At 40.1% G+C, this 11,129-nt stretch overlaps 1 protein-coding gene across 1 annotated transcript in view; it reads right to left on the bottom strand.

The window, feature by feature from the left end:
* The window catches only part of FGD4 (FYVE, RhoGEF and PH domain containing 4), a 170,463-nt gene that overhangs the window by 152,857 nt on the left and 6,477 nt on the right, over positions 1-11,129 (bottom strand). The gene's annotated exons all lie outside the window — the stretch shown is intronic.

Below are 11,129 nucleotides of genomic sequence, written 5' to 3'. Positions count from 1 at the left end.
GGGGGGGCGGGGAAGGACAGTGGCAGAAAATAAGATTTAAAAAATACAGAGTTAGATAGCGGTAAGTGTTGTAAAGAGAAAAATAAAACAAGGTAAGGAGTATGGGAGTGGAGCTTCCCATTTTAAATAAGGTGGCGAAGGAAAGGCCTCAACAAGAAGGTGAATTTAAGTAAAGATGTGAAATGTATCAACTCAATACTTTTCAAACACTGAAAGTAAGGTTTCAAGGGACTAAAATTTCATATTAGTGAAGGCTTTCAAGCCTACAATAAAAAGTGGTGTCACTTACACGTAAGCAAACAGAAAATATTAGAAGAAAAAAATAACAAAGGGAAATTATTTTCTTCATCTATTCTTGGGGGATAATTTCTAGATAAAAGAAAATAAGCAAACAAACTATTAAATTTTTCCAAAAGTCCATCACAAAGCCTATTTTTTGAATGAGCCACTATAACATGTGCAGAAACTAACTGTAAGAAATTGGCTTTGGGACCCAAAACAAGAAATAAAAATAAAAATCCTTTTTCACATGAAAAAGTATAAATTGTAGTGGGACCCACGAGTCTCAACCAGAAATAGACAATTAGCAAAAGGGCTGTGGGAATAAATATCCTGAAATAAGGGCTTTCAGTGCATCAGTGATACATGCAATTGCCAGAAAAAGTTTCCTTAAGTTTACAAAAATAAGCCACCATCACAACCGTGAGGGACAGAAGCACCCACTCCAGCCTTCAGGCTCATCGGAGAGCTTTCATAACGTTGCGTGATGTCAGCTGCCCACGAACAGTGGGGCTTATGTGCAGATCTTTTAATTCTCTATTTCTTTTTTCTACCTTCTCAATGCCCACAATGTGGTTAAAGCAATTCTCCCAGGTTAACAAAAACATACAAGTTGCTCATTCAGTTCCAAAACATGGAAACTGGCATGAGTTCCCAGTGAAAATGAGCTCAAACTGGGCACCACACTGACTTCAGAACAATGACTGCCATCATTGGCAGTTTCCTCCCTGCTTCCCCCTGAATTCTTCTCTTCCCTTCTTTTCACTGTTTTCATAACCAGAACTATAGAGGGGCTCTAATTAGCACCCTACTCAGTTCCCTAGTTCTCGCACAGTGGACAGCATTTTTAAGAATGATTAGTCATACCCCCTTTTATATTTTATTAAAATTATTGAGGTGACATTGGTTAATAAATCACACCTAATTTTTACTAAAATGTTAAAAGAATGGGGGAAAAGCTATGCATAGCTCTCTTAGGAAAATTAAAGTGGTTTGCCAACATATACCACTCGAATCATGATATTGATATATTAGTATTACATACATACATGTATGTGCTTATTTATATAGACACATTCTATCATATAGCCATTCATTATAGTTCTTTTGTTTTAATGGGGTAAAAAGAAGAAATGCAGTTTTGCCTGTTTTTGCAGAACATCTAAAATTAACAGGATTCTTGAAAATTAATATCATTTACATAACTTCAAAGTTTAGTAGGCAACTATCACTCTGCTAATGAGATATGACATAATGTAGTCAAACGAGTTCCTAGAAAGAGCAGCAGAGCGCCTGATTAGGTTTTCCCAAGAATTCTGGTTGCACCACAAAGATCAGGAAGACACTCTTGTTTCCATTTCTTGGCTCTTTTCTAAGAATATGTATTTCTTTCTCCTTGGAAAGTTTGCTTTTCCTCACTCAGTAGATACAGTTGATTAGAGAATTGCTTCTATATTTAATACTCTGGGTAAACTGGATAAAAATATCTGAGAAAAGTATTTTCTCCATTACTAAAGATCAGCAATTAGCACCTTTATGTTTAGAGATGTTAAAAACTGACAATAAGAACAAAAAAGTTATGAGAGATAAAAAGTGTAGGGATTAAGAACATGGGTTTAAATCCTGGCTCCCCCAGCCATGTAAACAAATTATTGGACAAATTATTTAATCTGTTTGGGCTTTCGATTCCTATTCTGTACAATGGGGATAATGGGTCCTATTTGTGATGATTGAGTTCATGCACATAAAGCAATTAGGACAGTGTCTGACCAACAAAGTAAATGCTTAATAAATGATAGCTATTATTATTATGATGATTCTTCGGATTATTATTAAAAGAGCTAAAGAAGCAAGCAGAGATATAAAAGGGATAGCCACATATAGTATGGAGGGGAGGGAGGAATTTGTGAGTCAATATTTTCAGTTATATAATCCTGGAATATATTTCATAATCTTTACTATTATCCAGAGGCAATAGATATTGTGTAATTATACTTTAAAATTTAGGCCAGTCTACATTTCAAAGTCTCACAATTTTTAAAATGCCATTAATTGAAAAAAGCATCACAATTTCAGAGAGATTAAAAGTGTGAAAAAGTGTACATTTTAGGTTTGATGAAATACATTAAGAGATGGAAAACAATAGTGATATTTCAGGTGTCAAATATTCCACAGTCTCATATTTTTCTATAAGAGCCGGAAGCTAAAATCTAGCTTCTGATCGTTCCTAGTTACTGCTTCTCAGATTATTTTTTAAGGCAAGCCCATTAGAGATGAGCAGAAAAGAGGAGGACTTTTGTTAGTTTTGACCTTAAAAGCCAAGTCCTAATAGAGGGAAACAGTAGGCAAAGAAAAAGGCTATGAAAGAAGAAAAAGAGACAGCAGGAACAGGAAATGATAAAGCTATAAGATCAACTCCTGACAACATAACAAAGCATTCCAGGGCATTTCAGTAAAGGAGCAACCCAGATCCTACAAATCTCAATACACTCTTGAATCAAACATAATACAGCATCAGAGAGGATGCCAGAAATAATCGGAACAGTTAAACTAAAAGGGATATCTAGTCCATGAATTCTCAAAGAGAATGAAGTATGATATGCCCATGTCTTTCTTAATACACCCCTGTATAAAAATTGCTACATATTCCTAAAAGAAACATCTGAATGGTGTAGACACAGAAGGAAGGCCGAGAATTACTGATGTTAGAAGGCTGAGTTTGTAAACTGGGATTACTGATCAGAAAGGGTTACATCTGCCATAGTTCTGTCTCTATAATACAGCAAATAAGTCATCCTGCTTCTCTTTGAGTATTCTCATTAATAAGGAATGCATGACTACCAAAGAAACACAATTTCATTTTCTGACAGTGTTGTCAGAAGATTCTTGTGTCGAAGCAAGATGTGTCAAGCCAGTGTGGTGTTCTTCTGTTTACTCAATATCTATTGAGCCCTTGAATGGACCTTGAGGAGCAACAGCAACAGATGACTTGAGCTGGTGACTGGAGAGGCAGAAGCAGTAGAAAACCAAGGAGAACTTTAGTGAAGAAATGGAGGTAGGGGTGGCTCCATAGTGTAGTGGTTAGCATGTCTGCTTTATACGCAGAAGGTCCTAGGTTCACGCCCCAGGGGGAGCCACAGACCATACCCCAGGTGTGCCTGGCCCCCCAAGAGCGCCAGCCCCCCCCCCACCAAATGTGCTGGGGATGCTAGGCCCCAAGTGGGCTGGGGGTGCCTGGCCCCAGGTGCGCCTGATCGCTGGTGCACGTCCCGAGCCTGTGGGAGAAGACACCCCACCTTCAGAGATCCAGTTCTTAAAGGGAAACGGCAACATCCATAGGTCAGGGGTGGAAGTATGTGTGTGGGGGGTGGGGGGAATTAAAGAGGGGAAAAAAAGAAATGGAGGTAGCTGGCAAGATTGAATGCGGGATTTTTTTTCTATAAGACAAATAGAGAAAGCTAACAGAGGGTTGACCTCACATCTTGACCTTTAGCTGTATGGAACACAGAAATGATCAGTTGCCACTTGAGTCACCAGGGAATCAGTGTTAAGAAGAGAAAGCCAGAGATCCAGTCAAGATGGCGGAGCAAGTAAACACTGTGCTTGCCTCCTCTCATGACATCAAAACTACAACTAAACTACAAAACGATCATCATTAAGAATCACCTGAAGTCTAGCTCAACAAAAGTCTCACAACTAAGGACACACAGAAGCCATGCAGAGACTGGTAGGAAGGGCAGAGATGTGGAACAGGCTAGTTCCATACCCACATGTGGCAGTTAAAACTCAGGAAAGATACCTTGGCTGTGGAAGTTCCCTGGGAGTAGCGAGGGGGTCCCAGCCCCACACCGGGCTCCCTAATTCAGGGTTCCAGTACCTGGGAGAGAAGTTCCCACAACTTCTGGCTGTGAAAACCAGCAGATTGTGGCTGAGCGAGATGAGGGCTGCTGGAGTCCCCAGGCCTTCCCTGTTAAAGGGCCCCAAAATGGACTTACTTGCTGATGGACTCACTCGCTCTGAGCTCCAGTGCTGAGGCAGCAGCTCTCTCTGTGTCAGGGACATATAGAGAGGAACTGAACTGTCTGGCTTCAGGGTGAGAGCTGGAAGGGCAGCTTTCTTTCTGACAGAAGAGCTGGAAGAAGCCATTGCTCCTTTGTCGAGCCCTCCCCGACCCTGAGGACTGCAGGCAAGCACGTCATAAAGCATCATATCTGAGTCTCCATCAGCCTGCCTAACACTATTGGCTCTACCCTGGTGATTCCCTGAGGCCCTGCCCCACCTAACCTGCAGGCCCACCCAAGCCCCTTCCAGTGGCTTTTCCACACAAATGGCCTGTCTTGGCTCATGCTGCAGCCTTTCCTAAAATCTCTCAAAGGTTCACGAATCCTAAACAAGTAGTATCTGGTCTCAGCTTGCCCTAAACCTCTTGCTAAGTAGCCCCAGGCCCAGCACTAGTGGCAGCAGGCCTCAGTTTTCAGCTTAGCCTCTCCCAGGCACCTCCAAGCCCAGTACAAGTGGCAACCATCTGCAGATCATTTTGTAGATCATACCAAACGGCCTCTAGCAGGCCACAAGCAGCAGCTGACCTTGGCCTGCAAAAGAGCCCCCTCAAGAGGCCCGAGAACCAACATACCCAGTGGCCAGATTCAGACTACACCAGAGTACCATCCAACCACCTCCACATATGACACACCCAAAGAGCAGACTGGGCAGACACCAGAGCCCTGCTAAAGTGAATCCTGCTCCACAGAGTCAACTCCTAGACAACAACTCCTCCACTGTAGTCACAGCCAGTCCTCATGATCAATCAGCCTGAGGGTCAGTCCCTCTCACTGATGTGCAAACAGCAATCAAGACTCAACTACAATAGGAGGGCACGCATAGCCCACATGAGAGACACACCTGGAGCACCAGAATCAGGTTACTGTGCCGCTGGGCCCCACAGTACACCTACTACATAAGGCCACTCTACCAAGACCATGACACATAGCAACTCTACTGAATATATGGAAACAAAGACAGGGATGCAGCCAAAAGGAGAAAACAAACATGTCCCAAATGAAAGAAAAGAACAAAGCTCCAGAAAAATAACTTAACAAAATGGAGACAAGCAATCTTCAAAACACAGGTTATAAGGATGCTCAATGATCTCAGTGAGAACTTCAACAAAGTGATAGAAAACATAAAAAGGAAGATAAAAAATATAAAAAAAGAACCAGTCAGAAATTAATATAATAACTGAAACAAAGAATGCATTAAAGGGAATCAACAGCAGATTAGATAAAGCGGAGGATCAAATCAGTGATTTAAAGATAAGGTAGCAGAAAACACCCAATCAGAACAGCAAACAGAAAAAAAAATTCCAAAAAAGTGAGGATAGTTTAAGGGGCTTCTGAAACATCAAGTGTACCAACATTTGCATCATGGGGTACCAGAAGAAGAGAGAGAGCAAGGAATTAAAAATCTATTTGAAGAAATAGTGATGGAAAACTTCCCTAATCTGGTGAAGGAAAGAGATATACAAGCCCAGGAAATACAGAGAATCCCAAACAAGATAAAACCCAAAGAGGGCCACATCAAAAAATATCATAATTAAAACACCAAAGGTTACAGCCAATCTTACAGAGAATCTTAAATGCAGCAAGAGAAAAGCAATTTGTTACCTACAAGGGCACTCCCATAAGACTGTTAGCTGATTTCTCAACAGAAACTTTGCAGGCAAGAAGGGATTGACAGGAAGTAGTCAAAGTGATGAAAAGCAAGGACCTACAAAGACTACCCAGCAAAGCTATCATTTAGAATCAAAGGGCACATAAAGAGCTTCCCAGACAAGAAAAAGCTAAAGGAGTTCACCACCACCAAGCCAGTATTATAAGAATTGTTAAAGGGACTTCTTTAAGAAAAAGAAGATAAAAAAATATGAATAAAATGGCAATAACTACATATCAACGGTTACTTTAAACATAAATGAATTAAACACTCCAATCAAAAGACACAGGGTAGCTGAATGGATCAAAAAAGACCCTTACATATGCTGCCTACAAGAGACTCAGTTCAGATGGAAAGATACACAGACTTAAAGTAAATGGATAAAAAAGACATTTCATGAAAACGATGAAAAAAAGAAAAGGAAAAAAGTTAGGGTAGCGATACCAGACAAAATAGACTTTAAAACAAAGGCTATAACAAGAAACAAAGAAGGACCCAGTAATCCCACTTCTGGGCATTTATCCCAACAAACCCAAAACACTACTTCAAAGGGACATGCAAATCTATGTGTTCATTGCAGCATTATTCATGATAGCCAAGATATGGCAGCAACCTGGGTGTCCCTCAGCGGATGAATGGAATAAGAAGTGGTACATATATACAATGTAATATTACTCAGCCATAAAAAAAAAAAAAAAAAGAAAGAAATCTTGCCATCTGAAACAACATGGATGATTTCACTCATACGTGGAATCTAAAGAACAAAATAATTAAACAAAACAAAACAGAAATGAACTCATAAATACAGAGAAATTTTGATGTTTGCCAGATGGAAGAGGGCTTGGGGGGATGCATAAAAAAGGGAACGGATTAAGAAGTACAAATTGGTAGTTATGAAATAGTCATGGGAATGTAAAGTACAGCATAGAAAATATAGTCAATAATATTGTTATAACTATGTATGATGTCTTATGGATATTAGATTTATCGAGGTGATCACTTCCTAAGTTATATAAATGTCTGATCACTATGTCATACACCTGAAACTAATATAATATTGCATGTCAACTGTAATTAAAAAATTTAAAAATTGTAAAAAAAAAAATAACAAAAAATACAGGGTTGAGAGCATAAACAAATTTCGTTATTAAAAAAAGGAGAAAGCTAGGTTTCATTCAGGAAAAGAGGATGGTGGTTCTGTGATGCAATTCAAGCTTTAGGGAAGGCTGACATAAAAAGGGGTGTGGCTCAAGACAACACAGAAGGAAAGACTGAAGAGAGGCCAGCAATGAAAGGCAGTTTTGGCAGGGACAAAGGAGAGGGCTAAGCATAAAGCATTATGAAATGGGATGGGAAGACAAGTGCCTAGAAGAGCTTGTACCTTGGGCAGTAAGTAGCACTCAGTAGGTGCAACTGTAAACAGCCAATCACAATCTAGTGAGACAGTGTGAGATTTAGAGATACACATGAAATCAAAAGGAACCCAACTGTGAAGATAGTGAATATGTCAATCCTAACAAAATTCCTTAAAAATTATTATTTGAACATTTCCCAAGCACTATTCTAAGACCTTTAAGAATATTAACTTTTTGTTCTTCTAACAACTCCATGATGTAAATAATATTTATATTACCATTTTATAGATGAGGAAACTGAATTAAGAAAAAGGGCCCTAAATCGCCCAGATAAGGACAAGAGAAAAATTCAAACCCAGCCAGTCTAACTCCAGAGCCCACACTGGCGTTAACCATCGCAGGATATTCTTTTCACCTTGATCTCTAGGCCTGAAAACAATACCTAGTCTATAGTAACCATTCAAATATTTGTTGAAGGACTGGGAGATCCCTAGGTTTATTGGGATTATAGGAGGCAAACTTTGGAGGATATAGGGATTTGATACAAGAACACAGATACTGGTGGAATTAATAGGCCTCTGAATGGAACTTGGCAGAGAAATTCTTTTTCCAACCTGGTATAGAATTCCAGATTGTCAGCAGGAGGCAGCTCCAAGCAGATGCATAAACCAGCAGACACAGGCTTACAGGTGACCCTAAAGGTCCAAGTCAGTTGTGTAGTCTTCCCCAAAGCTGGATGCAGCAGAGCCCAAGTGTGCCTTCCTCTGAATTACAACCACTCTGATCACTGCTCTTCCACCCAACATTGCCTTATATCCTGATTCTTCATTATATATCACATTCCCTCTTCTAGGCTGAAAATTACTTAAAGTCAAGGCATTTGTCTTATTCATCTTTGGATTCCCAGTACCAATGGTCATATTGTAAGTCACCAATAAAACAGCATTAAGGAAGCATGTTTTAGGAAAAAAATGTTACACATTAGTCAACTTTCTGCAGATGAAATGCAGATTACTTTGTTTAAAAATTTCATTTTTCTGTAGAGGGTTCTAAGTAATTACTTTAAACCAAATATGGCTATAATTTGATAACGTCATATACATTATTCTGCATTGCACTTGAAATTGTAATAACCCCTCAGTATACTTTACAACTGGTTCTACACACTTACTTTTCACCTTTTAAATGTACTTATTAGCATATAATTTAAAAATACAAATAACCTTATTGGAAAGGCATTGCGCTTTTTAAGGCTACAATCAACATGTGTCCTAACACAAAATCCTGCCTGTCAGAGGCCCTAGGGAACAGCCTAGCCTTATGTGCAGCAGGCTGGACATTTGGCTCAGTGAAGTCCCCAGAACAGTGTGGCTGCAGGTGGTGAAAACGGACAGTTTAATTCTGGTGAATGGGTGAAGAGGAATTTTCCACTCAAATAGCTAACCTTGTAATCCGTGCTCTGTTCTGCTTCTATAAAACATGCTTGCTTGCTGTAATCAGCTCCTTGTCCTGTTTCTGTAAACATGCAGACCCACTCTCCCCTTAAGAATGTTTTGTATAGATAACAGATATATTGCCTAAATACCTATAACCCATAGCAACTCCAGAGGTCTGAAAATCAGCCCATGTCAACTATAACAACATAGGTATAAAAGCGAAATCACCCCTAAGCTCGAGGCCCAGATTTTCAGAGCACTAGCTCTTCTGGGACTGCCAGCATAATAAAACTGAGTTCTCCAGCCCTCCGGGTGCTACTTGATTTCTCGCTTATCTGAGTTTTGCAATTTTTCCGCAATAAGGGTACGTGCGTGAAAGGGGCCCAGCAGCTGGGTTTGTCTTCCATCTATTCCTGCATAAGTGAGACAATCATACAAAACTGACAGTGGGCTCCCAGAATGCTTGTTGGTGCTAATGTCCACTCTGTCAACTGTACTCCAAGGACAGATGACTAGTTCTACACAATGCTCTGCAAACGATGCCCTATTTATTTCTGAAAACACACAATTCTTAAAGTGTAATCAATGCATAAGTAGTCCAGCTTTTATTTAGTAGGTCAAGTAAGATTAAATATCTGGATGAATTTAAAAGGTCCATCTCTATACTGAGGGATTACTGGTAAAGGTTTAACCAACAGTCACCAAGTGATTATTTTTAGATCTAGAATATCCCATTACAGACATCAATAACAGGCAATTGGAGAACCATACAAGGCTTTTGGCCACGGGAAGGATGTGATCAATGCCCAGATTTAAGAAAATTAGTTTGGGTGGGGAGTGGGGTTGTAGACTGGATAGCAACATCGCAGGTGAGAGAAGTGGGCCTGAAATATGACAAAGGTGCCACCGTGAAAAGAAAAGGAACCGAAAAGAACTGGTGGCTGACTGAGTAGCAAACAGAGGGAGAAGGGCAGATTTAAAATAAACTTTAAAGCCTAACAAAAGCAAGGTTGGTTTACACCTCCAAGGAATGTCAGGAGGAAGGGCTGGATTGCATCAGAAAAGGAAGTGTGATTTGGCCCCCTTAGGACATTTACATTTCTTATGCAGTTGCTTGAAAATACTGAGGAGTAGAGATGACCTAGAGAAGCCTAGAGAATAGAAGTGGCAGGAAATAGAGGTTGGAGGGAAGAAAGGAGAAAAATGGGCTAGCCAGAGGTAGAAGCTTGGAGATCCTGTGAAATAGAAAAATCAAGAGATCTCGAGTAATCCAGAAAAGAAGAAGAAAGAAGAAGAAAGAAGGAAGAAGGAAGAAGAAGAGCTTAAAAAGGGGCAAATGCCACCGATAAATTAAGACTAAGGACCAAAAACAGGCTATTAGGTTAACACTTGGGAATTCACGGCTGACTTAGAGCACTGATCCAGTGTTAGGAACAGAAGCCAGCATAGAAGGAAGTGGGGAGAAAGAGAAAAAAGTGGCTGGCAGCAAGGAAAGGAGATATGGTAGTTTAAAGAAGAAAGCTGTTGGGCAGTAGCTCCAGAGACTATTAAAGTTCAAACTCTAGGAAGACCTCATTTGGAGGGAAGAGAAGGAGAGGAGAGAATGAAAGGAGGTCAACTGAGCTCACATCAGATACTATTGGATATAATTGTGTATCAACATAAAGTCTACTCCAACAGGGACATGGTGAGGTTGAGAAACAAGAGCAAAGTAGAAAAGGAAGATGTAAAAAAACGAAATTAGGAATCAACTAGAAATGGGCAAAAAGTTTCTCAAAAAGTACAGAGGACCCAGATGACGTGTTGGCTAAGGGATGATCTATGCCATTCTTTGCCTTGCACATACAAACCCTGGTTGCCTGTGCTCAGGACCAAAGGTGGAGCTTACCCATGTTTGGGAATGCACTGTAGTTCATACACCTGGTTGCGTTCAGAATCATCAGGAGCACCTGTTAAAAATTTAGCTTCTCTGACCCTACCTCTGGAGATTCTGACTCACATCTAGGGTGCAGCTGAGAATTTTCAATTAGCACTCCAAGTAATTCTGATGCAGCCAGTAGGATGGCATTTAGAAACCAAGCAAATCATCAGAATTATCTGACATACTTTTCAAGCTCCAGTGGCACAATTGGTTAGTGTGTGGTACTTATATACTTTTAAAAAATAGATACGTGAGCTTTTGTCCAAACCTAGTGAATCTTACTACACTCACATCCATAGAATTAAATGCATTATGTTTGAGTCCTTGCATATAGATAAGAATCTCAGTACAAACCTGACCACATCAGGATTGAATCCAAGTACCATGGAAATCCAGAGTAGTGACTGGGGCAGACCCCTAATGAATGGC

The sequence above is a fragment of the Pteropus alecto genome, unplaced genomic scaffold (assembly GCF_000325575.1).
Source record: "Pteropus alecto unplaced genomic scaffold, ASM32557v1 scaffold103, whole genome shotgun sequence".
Classification (NCBI taxonomy): domain Eukaryota; kingdom Metazoa; phylum Chordata; class Mammalia; order Chiroptera; family Pteropodidae; genus Pteropus; species Pteropus alecto.
This window is presented reverse-complemented; position numbering and strand designations above follow the sequence as displayed.